We start from the raw sequence: 16,321 nt of genomic DNA, 5'->3' as shown, positions 1-16,321 counted from the left end.
TAAAGGAAGACAGAGTCGGGTTATGCAGTTTAGGGTATTTACTCACTGCTGATGTTCCGGTCACTCCAGCTTCAAGTGACCTCCCGAGCCGTGCTGCATCCACCAGGTCCTGGATCCAGCCAACCCCCAAGCGAGTCCGGAGCGTGACCCTGAGCTCTCCTTCTGTCCTTTCCTCTGGCCGTCCCCACTAGTGATCCACCCAGGTCCAGCTCCCTCGGGCCTTCTGTTGGGAGACCCTTGGCCTTGGGTTCCCTGACCCTCCACGTGGTATGCCTTCGGGGTGGATGTGGTGGGTGGCCGCGGCAGACGCTGCCCACGGCCTCCGGTCTCTGGCTAGGGTGTGCTTTTGCCCCCACCAGCTTGGGTTCCGGTACCCTGATGCCAACTCTTCACCCGCTGATGGACTTTGGGTTCTCAGAGTTCCTTTTCTGTTTCCCCTGGGTCTTTCTTGCTTTCTCCTCTCTCTCTCTCTGGGGCTGCTCTGCTCCTCTGCTTCTTACTCTGACAGACTGACAGATTGTGGCAGACTGACTCCTCTGCAAAGACTGACAGACTGACCGCTCTGCAAAGACTGACCCTGTTCTCTGATGGTGCCCACCTTATATACACCCTCTATGTGTGAGCTCAGGCGACCAGCACCCAATGAGCTCCTATCTTTACCCAGGCTGCTCCCCCTATCTGCCCCTACACTACTTGGGATGTACCACCCCCCTCCCACTCCAGCCAGGAACAGACTCGGTCGTACCTGCACATTTCTAAGTGGGAGTACCGTCGGCCTGCTCCTCGGAAATGGGATGTATGTAGTGCATGCAGCCTACCGAGCTCAGTTCCACACTCCATCCTTACCCGGGAGTGGAATATCACACCTCTGGGTTGAGGTGCAATACCCCTGTAGCAGCCGAATCCTCAGGGTGCTACAATACCAATGCGCGGCCTTCCCCGCGGTCACTTCAGGGTATTACGGAGGTATGGTCGCACCTGGAGAGCTATGGCTCTGTACTGCATCAGGCCTAATGTTCATGGATAGCAATATAGACTAAATGAACCATCTGGTATATGATGTTCTTATTTCACACCGTGGACGGTCTCAGGATCCACTTTTGACCCCTGGATAAATGTATATTTCCATGTAGACCCTCTTCTGGCAGACATGTAACATGTAGGCTGTGCGCCTGTATTTTCCATCCTCCAGCAGGAAGGACAGTGAATATTTATGTTCTGACTCCAGAATAAACTGCTCCTTGTTCTTGACTGTGGAGGGCTGAGGGCGGCCCATGGCCCAGGCTTCAGGCTTGTTATTGGTGAGGCGAGAGCAGCCAGCTGTAGGAGGGACGAGCCCCTCATCCCAGATGGGACAGTGAGTCCTCTGTCTGCGCACAGCTGCCTGCATCCCACACTGCATTCTGTGTAGACGTGGTACAGGGAGGGGGAGAGCACAGGAAAGCTGCATGGCTGAGGAGCTCAAGGTAAAGGGGGACGACGCCTCACATTAGGGGGCACCTACAATATGGGCATAACACCACATGTAGGACATATGACTAGTGACGGGGGTCTGGGTCTTTTCACCACTGAGCCATATCTTTATGACTTTTCCCCTCTTCACTGTTATTATAGTAAAGTTTAACTTCTAAAGATACAGTCAGATAGTGAAGATACAGGTACCCACATCTCACTGTGCCCTACATGTCCCACCTACACTGGAGGGTGAGATAGTGTCAGTGTTTGTGGGTCCTGTCCACTAGAGGGGCCCTCCCCACTAATTCCTCATTGTGAGGGGTGCACATAGAGGAACATGGGGGGCACCAGCAGCTCCAGGTAATCTGACTGATGGAATACCCGCTTTTGTGTGATACAAAGTATAACTTTAGGCTCCTTTGTACTTTGTGCCACGTTAGCTCTGCTTCCTCCACCCAAATTCCTGCTAAACCTTTTTTTCCTGTAAAGTGTCTGTCATTAAACCAACGGGCTGGTTAATATTTTCAAGAGTAAATCTACCAGAAAAGAAGCACAGTATAGCAAAGGGCCATGTAAGCGGAGATCGCATGTTTTTGTCATTTTTTATGAGCAGTAAGTAATCCAGAAAGAATTTGTATTTTGTATTTTAGGTCTCAGTAACTTTGTGGTATTGTCTTATCCTTCTTATGATTATCACTGGAGTCTAGTTCCAGGTAAAAGAAAATTCTTACTCCATTGTGGTCTTTGATCTTGTCCTCATCCTTTCTGACAATTATATAAATGGAAGGAAAGATCTAAGTAAATTATACGTTCATGAAGAAGACTGACTCCTGTCTTTGTCTAGAAAGTGCGTTCTTCTGATGGAGTCTTGTGTTATACCTGGCGCATTAGTGTTTGTCAGCACTGGAGACCTTTACCATAGACTATTGTGGAGATATAATTGGGGTGTAGTATGAGGATGGAGCAGTCTGGATGGATCTCCTGACGCTTCTTTCCATTTTCAGTTATTTCTTCTTGATGTTTCTCCTTATTAGTTCTCCTCCTACACATGAAGAAATATGCAACAAGTACTGACCAAATAGTGATAAAATAGAGATGACATTTTAAGTGCCATCTTTGGTAGCTTTTTATATCTGAAAGATGCTACAGAGAATATCTCTGATATTTCTGGCCTCAGGTATTGATACATGGGAGCTGAGTGAAGCAAGTGTCAGTATTTGTACTGTGATGCTACCATTAGAACTCTAGTGCCATGACTTCTGGCTCCGCATACAATTACTTATTAAAGAGACAATGTCTGCAGGTCCGAATCCTTAGGTGGTTGTGTCCTCCTGAAGGCTGCTTTATGGTCAGTGAACTGGGACGGACCCAGAGACAAACAGCCCCGTAGCCAGTGTTTTTGCAGTGTTTTTGCTGTGTACTTCACGCAGCTTATTTGGTGAGTAAAATACACAGCATTTTAATAATCAGTGATATTTCTGCTTAGTTTTTAAAAGATGCATGTCAACTCTTTCAGCGTTTTTGAAGCACTTTTTGCTCATTAAAACGAATACGTGAAAAATGCATAGTAAAAATGCTGCAAAAATGCAAGGAAAATGTGACAAAAATGTAATTTTTTCCTGCCATCGTTGGGGTTTTAGGTGAAAAAAAAACACTGCATAATCACAACATCCCAACTCCCAAGCCCCGACTTCCCTTATGGACAGAAATATCAGCAGATTCAGCTGGTCCATAAACGGAGAGAAGCTCTGCTTATAGGCAAGCAAAGTTTTCTTAGTTTTCTGGCCATCCTCTTCTGTGGCTGCTCCAATGTGCTGTGCCCTGCCTCCAATGCCTCCACTGCCCCTACTGCCTCCATTGCTCCCACTGCCTCCACTGCCCCCACTGCTTCCATTGCCCTCACTGCCCCCACTGCTTCCATTGCCCTCACTGCCTCCTCTGCTTCCATTGCCCTCACTGCCCCCACTGCTTCCATTGCCCTCACTGCCCCCACTGCTTCCATTGCCCTCACTGCCTCCAGTGCCCCCACTGCTTCCATTGCTCTCACTGCCCCCACTGCTTCCATTGCCCTCACTGCCTCCACTGCCCCACACTGCCTCCACTGCCCCAAAGCCTCCACTGCCACCACTTCCCCCATTTCCCCCACTGCCCCCACTGCCCTCACTGCCTCCACTACCCCACTACCCACACTGCCACCACTACCCCCACTGCTTCCACTGCCCCCACTGCAACCGCTGCCACTACTGCCCCCACTGCCTCCACTGCCCCCTACTGCCTCCACTGCCCCCACTGCCTCCACTGCCCCCGCTGCCCCTACTGCCTCCACTGCCCCCCACTGCCTCCACTGCCTCCACTGACCCCACTGCCTCCACTGCCCCACACTGCCCTCACTGCCCCCACTGCCCCCACTGCCTCCACTGCGTCCACTGCCCCCACTGCCTCTACTGCCCCCACTGCCCTCACTGCCCCCACTGCCACCGCTGCCCCCACTCCCTCCACTGCCCCCTACTGCCTCCACTGCCTCCACTGCCCCCACTGCCCCCACTGCTTTCACTGCCACCACTGCCTCCACTGTCCCCACTGCCTCTGCTGCCCCCACTGCCTCCACTGCCCCCTACTGCCTCCACTGCCTCCAATGCCCCCACTGCCTCCAATGCCCGCACTGCCTCCACTGCCTCCACTGCCACCACTGCCACCACTGCCTCCACTTCCCCCACTGCCTCCACTGCCCGCTACTGCCTCCACTGCCCCCACTGCCCCCACTGCCTCCGCTGCCCCCTACTGCCTCCACTGCCCCCACTGCCTCCACTGCCCCCACTGCCTCCACTGCCCCACACTGCCTCCACTGCCCCAAAGCCTCCACTGCCACCACTTCCCCCATTTCCCCCACTGTCTCCACTGCCCCCACTGCCCTCACTGCCTCCACTGCCCCACTACCCACACTGCCACCACTACCCCCACTGCTTCCACTGCCCCCACTGCAACCGCTGCCACTACTGCCCCCACTGCCTCCACTGCCCCCTACTGCCTCCACTGCCCCCACTGCCTCCACTGCCCCCACTGCCCCTACTGCCTCCACTGCCCCCCACTGCCTCTACTGCCCCCACTGCCTCCACTGCCTCCACTGACCCCACTGCCCCACACTGCCCTCACTGCCCCCACTGCGTCCACTGCCCCCACTGCCCCCACTGCCTCCACTGCCCCCACTGCCCTCACTGCCACCGCTGCCCCCACTGCCTCCACTGCCCCCTACTGCCTCCACTGCCCCCACTGCCTCCACTGCCACCACTGCCTCCACTGTCCCCACTGCCTCTGCTGCCCCCACTGCCTCCACTGCCCCCTACTGCCTCCACTGCCCCCACTGCCTCCACTGCCTCCAATGCCCCCACTGCCTCCACTGCCCCCACTGCCTCCACTGCCCCCACTGCCTCCACTGCCCCCTACTGCCTCCACTGCCCCCACTGCCTCCACTGCCCCCTACTGCCTCCGCTGCCCCCACTGCCTCCACTGCCTCCGCTGCCCCCACTGCCACCACTGCCTCCACTGCCTCCGCTGCCCCCACTGCCTCCACTGCCCCCTACTGCCTCCACTGCCTCCATTGCCCCCACTGCCCCACTGCCTTGGCTGCCCCCACTGCCTCCACTGCCCCCTACTGCCTCCACTGCCCCACTGCCTCCACTACCCCCACTGCCTCCACTGCCACCACTACTCCTGCGGATGGCTAATGCTGCAGAGGACACAGCATCAGCTCAGCCTGTTCTACCTTAGTTTGTGTTTTTTATACATCAATTAATACATATTTTACAAATAAAAATGTCACAGCCTGACTATAATATTTGATTTGTGCTCTTTTCCTGATAAAACTCTTTCTTGAGCAGTCTTTTGCTAATCACGTTTATTTGCTTGGTTTTATGTTAGAGCAAGCGTGCATCATGTTCTGATATATTTTAGTTACAGTCTTTTTTTTTTTTTTTTTTGAGGAGGAGAAGGAGGAGGAGATGGCAATTTTGACCTTTGCTATGGGGCCCCATAATTTCTCTGTACACCCCTGTCTGTTGGACGTTTTCTATATTATATATGTCTGAAATGTTATCTTTTTGAAAACTATCATAAATAAGAAACATAACTCCATCCCCTGGCTGGTTTTCTACATTAATGATACAAGTATGTTATGCTTGGTCATCGGGTGATGGGCAGCATGTTCATGGGGTCTGGTAATTGGGAACAAGTGTTATAAATACTTATTCACACTTTATCAGCCTAAGGGCTCACTCCCACTTGCGATGCAATCGGACTATTGCAATCCGATAATCGGATTGCACTCGTCCCAATGTTACCCTATGGTGCAGCTAACATCTGTGATTATTTTCTCATGCCGATTAGGCATGCTGCGATTGCATCCGAAAATCGGATCACACGCACCCATACAAGTCTGTGGGTATGTGTGAAACATCGCACTGCACTCGGGTGATGTCCGAGTGCAGTGCAATTCTCTCGGACACGGGCAATGGAGGAGATGGAGAAATTACTTTCTCCGTCTCCTCCGCACCTGTCCTGTGATTCTCGCATGTGAGAGGCTCGGAGCACAGAGCCCTGACACTCGGGTAACACTCGCAGCAGAGCAGGGGCCGAGCGTCATTAGCATATCGCCGCCACTGCCACCACTGCCCCCATTTCCCTCACTGTCTCCACTACCTCCACTGCCCCCACTGCATCCACTGCCCCCACTGACACCACTGCCTCCACTTCCCCCACTGCCACCGCTGCTACCACTGGCTCCGCTGCCCCCACTGCCTCCACTGCCCCAACTGCCTCCACTGCCCGCACTGCCACCGCTGCCCCCACTGCTACCACTGCCTCCGCTGCCCCCACTGCCACCACTGCCTCCACAGCCCCCCACTGCCTCCACTGCCACCACTGCCGCTACTGCCACCAGTGATATCCAAGTGCAGTGCGATTCTCTCGGACACGGGCAATGGAGGAGATGGAGAAATTACTTTTTGCGTCTCCACCGCACCTGTCCTGTGATTCTCTCATGTGAGAGGCTCAGAGCACAGAGCCAAGACACTCGGCTCACACTCTAGCAGAGCAGGGGCAGAGCGTCATTAGCATATCGCATCTGATGTGATTCACTAATGGGACCCTGGCCTAAGAGTATGTGCACACAAGCTCTTTTTAGGTAGCCAAAAACTTCAATTTTTAAGTTGAAGACATTTCTGAAAACTCTTCTTTTCCTTTTATTGTGTTTTCCAAACTTTTTTTTAACTCCATTCAACAGTGAAGAAACTGCTAGCAACTTTTAAAGTAAAAAACATTGATAAAATTCTTAAGAGGATGCCTAAGTATTCTTTTGAACTTTGCCATTCACTTGTATTCTAAACTACAGAGCATCTTCAGAGCAGAAAACGCCTGAAGAATGGTCAGGTCAATTCTTTTAACCATTTGTCGTCTTTGGAAACCTTAAGCGGTTAAAAGATAATTAAAAGCCTGGACATATGAAAAGCAAGTCTTTATTACATAGAAATGCACATGTACATTCTTCTGAGCGCTTTTTCAGGCGGCTATTAGGGCTCATGCAGACATCCATGCAAATGGGTCTGATCACGGACCGCAATGTACGGACTGGCCACGAGTCTCCATGAGGCTGTCATGCTAGGGTGCATTGCGGACCAAGATAGGACTGATTTGCACGGACGTCTGCATAAGCCCTTAGAGTAAACTCACTTCAAACCCTTCTGAAAAAAAGTCACGTGAACAAACCCTAAAGAGACCAAACAGTCTGAAAACGAGTCCGATTTATTAAAGTGATGCATTCTGTGGCATAGATTGGTGCATGAAGGTAGACACTTTCTTCTACTAAAGCCAATTAATAAACCAGGTGCAAAAACTGGCAGACGCCAATAATAAATCTGGCACATATTTACACTCATCAAATCCACGGCCACTTTTGTAGACCCTTTTGAGCCTCTATCTACTACTGTTCTTGACACAAATCAATAAGAAAATTTGGCTATAATGATTTGTTTTTTTAAATCAAATAATTTTTATTTAAACATTTTCAACATGAACAGGTAAATTGACAATCACATCCTTTCAAATTTCCCCCAACTCCCATCCCTTCCCGCCGGCTCTTTCGACCTGGCTATAATGATTTGTATAAAAAAATATTTCTAGTGCAACAGCAAACCTGGGCCATTGTGCAATGCCGAGTACAAGGCCTGAGCATGACACAGGGATTCAGAGAACCGCAACTAGAGAATCCCCCAGTCATGAGACGAGGCAGAGCAGTGTGTCAGTTGTGCCTAGAGTGTTTCTTTAAGTAATGGGACCTTACACAGCCATAGAAAACCAATCTGGCTCAATGATTGCATAGTCTGTTTATACAAGTGTTGTGGTTATGTGGTGTCATGGAGGTTCTGGCGCTTAAGCAGTCACATGGGAGTGCGCCGTTAGGCCTTTAAGACTACAGCACAGCGATTGTGTCTCTGCGCAGCGCACCTGCAGAACGGTTTTTAATGACCCCAGCACTGTGCTATTTACACAAAGCCATATAGGAAAGGGAGGAAGGGTCCCTTTGTGCTCTCTCTGCTTTGATGCTTGAATATAAAGTGGTCCACATATTTTTCTCATTGACATATCCTCTGCATCATGCAGGCTGCACACCCCGTAGTTAACTGTGGCTCTGATCTCTTCTGGTGAATGGCAGGGCATAAAATGTGCTCCGTCTAGTTGTCACTTCCCGTCTCCCGCACCGCCTTGAAAAGGATTGGAATTCAGATGACCCATAAGGCGTTCCTGGGCTTTTATCCAGTGTTGTCCAGAGAACGGTCCCATTATCCATACCCATAACCTAGATGACAAGTATGTCAGTTCTTGTTCGTCTGTTTATTGTTCAGGAAGTTTAGCCTGAGATTGAAGACCCCAAATTCCGTGATGTCCCTATGTTGGTGTCATCAAGTGATATATTTGTTCAGCTGTTAATATTTTATGGCTAGATGGATATTTTAATGGTTTCAGCAGTATACACTGGGTATACATATAGTTTTAGGGTATACATTTAGTCTCAACACTTCTTCAGCAAAGAGCCTTCAACAAAGTTCTTTTCTTGAACATGTCATCCATGTTAAGACTGAAGGTCTGTTTTCAAGAACTATGCAATGTGCAATAATGTGAATTGTATTTTCTGATCTAGTCTTATAGATGATCCAGAAATCTGAAATAAGTGGTCTTGTTCTAAGCTTGCCATATTCCTGTTATAAAAGATGGCCAAAGTCAGACATCCAGAATGTAAAACTTTACATGAACTATTGTTCATTGTGGTCAATAACAGTCTACTGTCTACCGAACCATTGTCAGCTGAAACTAGACATGATCGGATGATCATAGTTATTCATTTGCCACTTTGTGCAAGCACAACCGTTTTGTTTTTTTTATAAAGATGTCTCTGATTTTCCAGATTAGTCATGATTGTTGGATTCTTCACAAGAACATGTGGCTGCATTCTGGCTTTAGAGGACTCATACAAGCATTTAAGAGAATCTGCTATGTGGCGGCTTACAAGTTAGACTGCCTGTCAATGGTTTGTTAGTTGATTTTGATATTGTGTATTGGGGCTTCTGGACTATTCCTCGTCGGCAGAAGAGTCGTGAATGTTGTATGTTGGATAAATAATTTCAGAGATGTGTAAAGCAGAAGCTTATTCCCCTCTCTGCTAAACCAGGCATTCATGTGTAAGGGGGAAAATGTTGGGAGGAATAGCTTTGACTGACAACTATCTGTCAGGAAATGGACATATTGTCCAACGTTTCCCCTTGTTGTGTGCTGCCTGACAATAGGGAACGAGAGAGTTAATGTTTGGGACTAGCCCAGAGTGGGAGGGACTAAGCTGAAGGGACAAGAGACAGTTTCTGTTAGAATGTTAGAAAGGACCCAGTGTGCGCCCCCACAGCACAAGTCCACACACCCAGCCGGGACCCCCACCTTCATGTAAAGTGCTGGGGAGCAAGAGATGAGCACCTCGCCCACAGCTGCCGCCCTGCACCACTTTACATTTAAGAGACTCTGTAATCAAAGCAATGTGGCGGCTTACAAGTTAGATTGCCTGTCAATGGTTTGTTAGTTGATTTTGATATTGTGTATTGGGGCTTCTGGACTATTCCTCGCCGGAAGAAGAGTTGTGAATCTTCTATGTTGGATAAATCATTTCAGAGATGTGTGAGGCAGCAGCTTATTCCCCTCTCTGCTAAACCAGGCATACATGTGTAAGGGGCAAATGTCAAGAGGAATAGCTTTGACTGCCAACTATCGAAGATAGAAGGCCCCTTTTAAAGGGGCCTTCCAGTTTTGTTTAAAAAAACAAAACAAAATGAGCTTTACTCATCCTCCCCAGGTCCGGTGCTGAATCTTTGTCACTTCTCCCAGTGTCTGTTATTGTCTGCAGCACTGATGTTAGGCTGCAGCGCTGTCAACATATCAGTGAGCTTAATGGCTTTGAGCGGCTTGTGCCATCAACTTGGGCAGAGCTGCTCAGATATTGGCTGCAGCGCCTTTCGACACGATGTCAGCGCTGCAGACAATAACAGACAGCGGGAGCAGTGGTGGAGACTCAGCGCTTCATCCAGGGAGTGTGAGTATAGCGCAGTTTGTTTACTTTTTTGAAAAATAAACTGCTGCTGAAGGACAGGGGTTTTCCAAAACCGGAAAAACCCATTAAGTCCCCTGCTTTGGTAAGGTGCACCACACCTGGTGGTATCTGACCTTCTGACCCGTAAACTGGATGTAAACTCATTCTGGAGTGAAGGTACTAACCCTAACTAGTAGAAATTAGTGAATGCAAGTTTAGTCACTAAAAAGAGTCTCTGATGTGGGAGGGGGATAGTTTTGGAATACAATATGCACATTATGTAATCCAAGTGGAGTCATCTGGAGATTCCTTCTGCCCCTGTAGACACATACTCATGAACAGCCAGAAGAATAGACACATGGCCTGCACATTGCAACTGAGACTGGAACAAAGGAAAGTCTAAAGGGAAAAAAAGACCCCACAGATAAAAACAAATTGCTGGGGCTTTTAGGATACAAATATGAGGGATATCAACCGTAAATTAGCAGACAGTCTGTGAGAGTAATGGACTCGTGGCCGGTGTCCGTCGTGTCCAGAATCTGTGATTTAAAATAAAGAGAAACTGGGGTTACTCTCAGCAGATCCGCACACAGGGATGGTTTTAGATAAAACTGCATATTTCTAGAGAAACTCTGAGATAAGTGGCACTGCTCTGTCTGCATCATTTTATAGGAACTACTTTTAGTACTCTGGCATCTTTTGTGGCCATAAGCAATATCCTAGACTCGTTGTTTCTTAATCTGTACGTACATGTCTGATTGTGAAAGTTGTCCCAATAAAGTGAAAAACTGAGCATGGAAATTTGATGGGAAGAATTGGGATAATTAAAATATTTCTGGGTGATTGTTAAGCCTATTGGACCTTCTTATTCTGAAGATGAACAAAGGGTGATGGTTACTAATGCGACTACACCAGAAACTGGTGTAGAAAAGTCACAAGTTATGGTGCACGCCATTGTACTCAATAATTTGTGAATTTTTCAACTTTTTCCTCCACTGACACCACTTTTCAAACAAGTGGTTAAAGCTTAGTGAAAAAGAGTGGGACTATACACACCCTAACACATTTACTATATTTTACACAAGAAAGTGGCAAAACTGCACGGGCCTGTGACTGGGGTAGAATTGTGATTCTAGTGCACGCACCAGGGGAGTGCACCTCTTAATCAATCAGGCGCATCTTACGCCAGGGGGCTTTCCATTAATTTCAGTGTAAAGTATTCCGGCCTTAACAGATGGCCCCATAGTTCTTGTAACAGAGAGCTATTGGTAAGTTCTGTATTGGTAAATGGTGTAAGTTGCAGGTTTCTTCCATAAATAAATTGAAACAATTTTTTTATTGATTTTCTTTCACCAAAAAGAACTAAAAAGAATGCTTGTAAATGTATATATACTAAATATACTTCAAATATGTCTAGTAAAGGCTTTGTGAGTCTGAAAGCACCACATTTACTAATGGCGTATGGCAATCATTAGGTGCATTAATAGTCTAAAATAAGTCAACTAGTAAGAAAAAGATGCCCCAAATATTTCATACAGCGTGTGACACTCATCAGTCTGGCGCATCTTCGGACTGTCTGGAAGGTTACACAGCTGTCTAGGCAGCCATGGTATAATAGGCCAAACGTAAGCCAAAGTGTTCACTTACCCTGCACTGATCACAGCTGTATTTGCGTTCTTTACAATGTAAGAGCCTAATGTAAATGTAAGGGGCCCACACACAGTAGATGGCAGTGGCCGCACAATGGTTCGGCTAAATGTTTGGCCGGCAACGATCTTTTCCGTCTCCTCCATGCACAAGAACACTCACCCTGGCCAGCAATCCTGTCTTCTCTATCAGAAGGCCACTGCCAGACTTCTCTGATGGTGGCCTATGTCCTGAAAGCAAAAGGATCGGTAATTCCACATTGGACATGCTAGATTCTTATCTCCCAGACATCATGTCGGGGGAGAGTCGGGAGGCCCCCATACACATTAAATTGTTGGCCAAACCTATTGATGTGGACAAGGTCGTCTGACATTAGTCTCATGTGTAAGGGGGACTGAGGTGTAATGTTCATGGACCTCAATGTAAAAACTGCAAAAGGACCCCTCATTTTTAACACTGGAGTCTTTTTTCTAATTGGAATTGCACCCTCAGACACCAGGACCTGGGTGCAACTGCTATTTTGGTTCCCCCTATAGTTGGTCTAAAGATGTTAAGTGTTGTTTTAATGATTTATCATAAAACTGTTGCAGACATTTTTCGACAATGTCTGCACTAACCATTAGGCCTCATTCAGACGTGCGTGTTGTTTCACATACGCAAGAACATGGTACGAGTGTCATCAGTGTTTTGGATCTGAGTTTCATCAGTGTTTAGCCTGTGTGTCAGTTTTTACCATCAATTCTTCATCAAGGTTTTCATATATGGAAAAATAAATTAAATAAATAATAATTGTAATTTAATTAGAAAGCTTCTCTTATCCTTTGTAATGGTAAACCACAGCACACGGATGCACACCATGCATAATGCTGAGCAGCGCACAGTGTAAATGGAACGTTAAAGGACTATTACCCCCTTAGAAATATAGCATATTCACAGAATTTCTCTGTACATTTTCCTTTAAATATTTAATAATTCTTTCCGTAGTTTCTGTAGATTTTTGTTTTTATTTACTAGAACCTGGATGATTCTTACATGGATTTCCATATTGAATATAGATAAAAAAGACATCAAGACCTGTGAGTGTATTTCACAAAGGTCCAGGAGGAGCAGTCAGTCTAGAAATTTATTCAGGGTGAATCTGCTTAACGTCAGGATGTGCTTGTTTATTCCTCTGAGCTCTGACATGTATATACTGTATATTTTTACCAGGCCACCGGGCATAAATAACGAATGGAACGTATCGTCCTAACAAATGCTGCTTTGTTACACGCTTGACATTTTGCCATCTCTGATTCAGTTTTCCTGCAGGAGTGGTGGAAAGGCCGCATTCTACTTGTTTTACTGTCAAGAGGAAAGAATTAGTTTCTTGGTTAAACTAAGTTAATAGAAAATAACAAAACCTAAAGAATTTAAAAATCAGTATAGGAAAGAGGGTTTTTTACAGTTAGTCAATTTGGTATACCAAAAGGGAGTGGATATAATGACAGGATTTACAGTAGAGGTGCACTACATTTTTTAGTCCAGGGGCCACATTATCATACTGAACCAATCCCAAGGGCCACAAAAAACCCACACTCAATACATTAATACATCACCACAACCAAGTTTTGATTATTTAAAGGGGTTATCCAATGCTAGGATAACCCCTTCTCATTCCTCATGTTTGGCCCCGTTAAAATAAAAACACTTATACTCACCTCCGGTGTCAGCACCGTTCCAGTGGTGTCGGCACTAGCATTTCCGAGGCTCACATGAGGCTGTTATGTCACGGGAGCCCGGCGCCCCAACGTCACTGGCTCTGTCTTCGGACAAATCGAACATCAAGAGGAAGTAAGAGATCAGCCGCAGCCCTGACTTCCTGTTGATGTTCAATACGTCCGAAGGCGAGGACAGTGAAGCCGGCGCTGAATGGGTGCAGGGCTTATGTGATGTAACAACCTCATGTGAGACCCGGGAACATGACTCCGCTGAAATGGCATCGGCACGGGAGGTGAGTATAGGTGTTTTTATTTTAACGGGGCCGAACATGAGGAATGAGAAGGGGTTGTCCAAGTAGTGGACAACCCCTTTAAGGAGGATTTGGCGGGTTTCTGCTCCAAAAATTCAGTGCAAACACACCCTAACTTACACTGAGTTTTTGGAGCAGAAACTGCAGAAACTCGCCAAATCCTCCTCATAATCTGTAAACTCTAAGTCTTGATGATTTTTCAGTTTTAACATAGCAATTAAACACTTTATGGATTGCTATGTGTACAAGATCAGGATCTCTGTCATTACATGAATGCAACGCTAGATCCGCTGTCAGTACATGAGTCTAGCGTCCATAACACCATCATTACATAAATGCAATGCTAGATCCACTGTCAGTACATGAGTGCAGCATCAGAAACATCGTCAATACATGAATGCAGTGCCAGAACCACCATCAATACACGAATACAGCGCAAGAACTACTGTCAGTACATGAATACAGCACCAAGCTTAGTACAGCGATCAATTGTAATGTCAGGTCAGCTCCATATACACTTTGTGCCGGTCACAGTGCTCGGTGTAGCAGTGCCGGTCACAGTGCTCTGTGTAGTAGTGCCAGTACAGTGCTCCGTGTAGTAGTGCCGGTTACAGTGCTCTGTGTAGTAGTGCCGGTCACAGTGCTCCGTGTAGTAGTGCCAGTACAGTACTCCGTGTAGTAGTGCCAGTACAGTGCTCAGTGTAGTAGTGCCGGTCACAGTGCTCTGTGTATCAGTGCTGGTCACAGTGCTCTGTGTAGTGCCTCTCACAGTGCCCTTAGGCTCTCGCACTACACTGCTATGCTAATGTAAGATATTTTCATGTGAACAGACACAGTTGATGCTCTCATATGTTCTCTTAATCTCTGATGACACTATCAAGAAAGAACATTATAGGTCCAGCAAGAGCATTGTATGCCTCATTGCTGCCATGCTGCTACTACCAGTTGATGACCAAGTAGTCTAATGTGATGTTCTCATATTTAAAGGGATTGTCTACTACCGGACAGCCTGGGCTTAATCACTTCAGGGCCCCGTAGAAAATTAAAACTATCTATATTTGCCTTCTGCAGCAGCACTATTCCAGCAATATTGACGCTGCTATACCCGGTCATGTGACATTATTGTGTCATGTGACGATGTTGTGTCATGTGACCAATGCAGTCAGTTAGCAGCCCTTTATTGACTGCAGTGGTCATGTAACAAGACTGTGTCATGTCATCCCCTGGGAACAGCTGTGGGGATACCGCTGGAACAACACTGCGGGAAGTGCGTATAGATTGTTTGTTTTCCAGTAGTTATTGTCCAGAAGTGGACAGCCCCTATAAGGAGGCTCCTGATAATTCAATCACAGAAGGCAAGTATATTAGGGAGGAAATGGCCTGGTTAGCATATTATTTGGGGACCTGACATGGGCCATTAGTTCCAGATTAGGTCATTCTCACTAAAAGTGTGGAGGTTTCATGGTCGGACAGCTCAGTGAGACATTAGAATTACTTGGCACAATGCGAGGAGGAAAGATAGTAAGACATTTAGCTGCACACTGTGGTACACAATGGGGGCACTGTTATTTGGCAGGGAGAACATTTTCAATAAGGACTCAAAGTTAATAGTATTAACCTAAACGCATTCATAACAAATGATGTCTCAGTTAGTAAGTGAAGCCGCCCAGATGTGATTGGACTTTCCCTTACAAGGGCTCATACATGCTCACTGTGGCAGGGTTGGGGAGTCTGTGAAGTGTTTGTAAATTCTCATAGGTCCTTCGCTGAGCTCACCCCAGTCAAATGCCCTTTACCACTTGTTGAAAGCTCAATTTTGCAGGCAATAACAAATTGAGTGCAAGACAAGCAATACTATAATGTCATTGTCATATCCAGGGCCGGACTGGGATGTCTGGGGCCCACAGGGGGAATTGGCCCTAGGGGCCCACCCTACAGCTACTTTGAAACATCTGTTAGCCGTTATCCCCGTTATTGTGGAGTATTGACTGTAAAACACAGTGGATGCTGCTCCTACACATCTACTGTGAGCACACCATAACTGGGATGTACAGTTACGGTAGTTTGCATTAAAGGGCTTCTTTGGTTAAAAGAAGTTTTAATAATACCACATACAAGGGAGAAATACTGCCACACCATGATTGGACTACATATTCCACCACATAGTGACCAAATAATACCACATACAAGGGACAAATACTGCCACACTGTGACCAGACCACATATTACCACCACATAGTGACCGCATAATATCACATACAGGAGAAAAATACCGCCACACCGTGACCAGAACACATATCACCACCACATATTGACCGAGTAATACCACATACAGGGACAAATACCATCATACCATTACCAGACCACATATTACCACCACATAGTGACCAAATAATACCACATATAGGGACAAATGCCACCACACCATAACCAGACCATATATTACCACCAAATAGTGACCGAATAATACCACAAACAGGGCCAAATACCAGCACGCCGTGACCAGACGATGTATTACCACCACATAGTGATCAAATACTACAATACTGATCAAGAATAAAAACCACAATACTAATACTGTTATTGCC

At 46.9% G+C, this 16,321-nt stretch overlaps 1 protein-coding gene across 1 annotated transcript in view; it reads left to right on the top strand.

Annotated features, from left to right (window-relative positions):
* Positions 1-1,324: 1,324 nt before the first annotated feature.
* Positions 1,325-16,321, top strand: part of PHLDB1 (pleckstrin homology like domain family B member 1) — a 181,609-nt gene continuing 166,612 nt past the window's right edge. The window contains exon 1 of the mRNA XM_073656591.1: positions 1,325-1,466. The gene's annotated coding sequence lies outside the window, so the exon portion shown is untranslated. The remainder of the gene's footprint in view (positions 1,467-16,321) is intronic.

This window comes from Phyllobates terribilis, unplaced genomic scaffold (assembly GCF_046119375.1).
Source record: "Phyllobates terribilis strain yellow unplaced genomic scaffold, ASM4611937v1 Scaffold_12__6_contigs__length_324123572, whole genome shotgun sequence".
Lineage (NCBI taxonomy): Eukaryota > Metazoa > Chordata > Amphibia > Anura > Dendrobatidae > Phyllobates > Phyllobates terribilis.
Note: the sequence above shows the minus strand (reverse complement) of the source record. Positions and strands in the feature narration are given on the sequence as shown.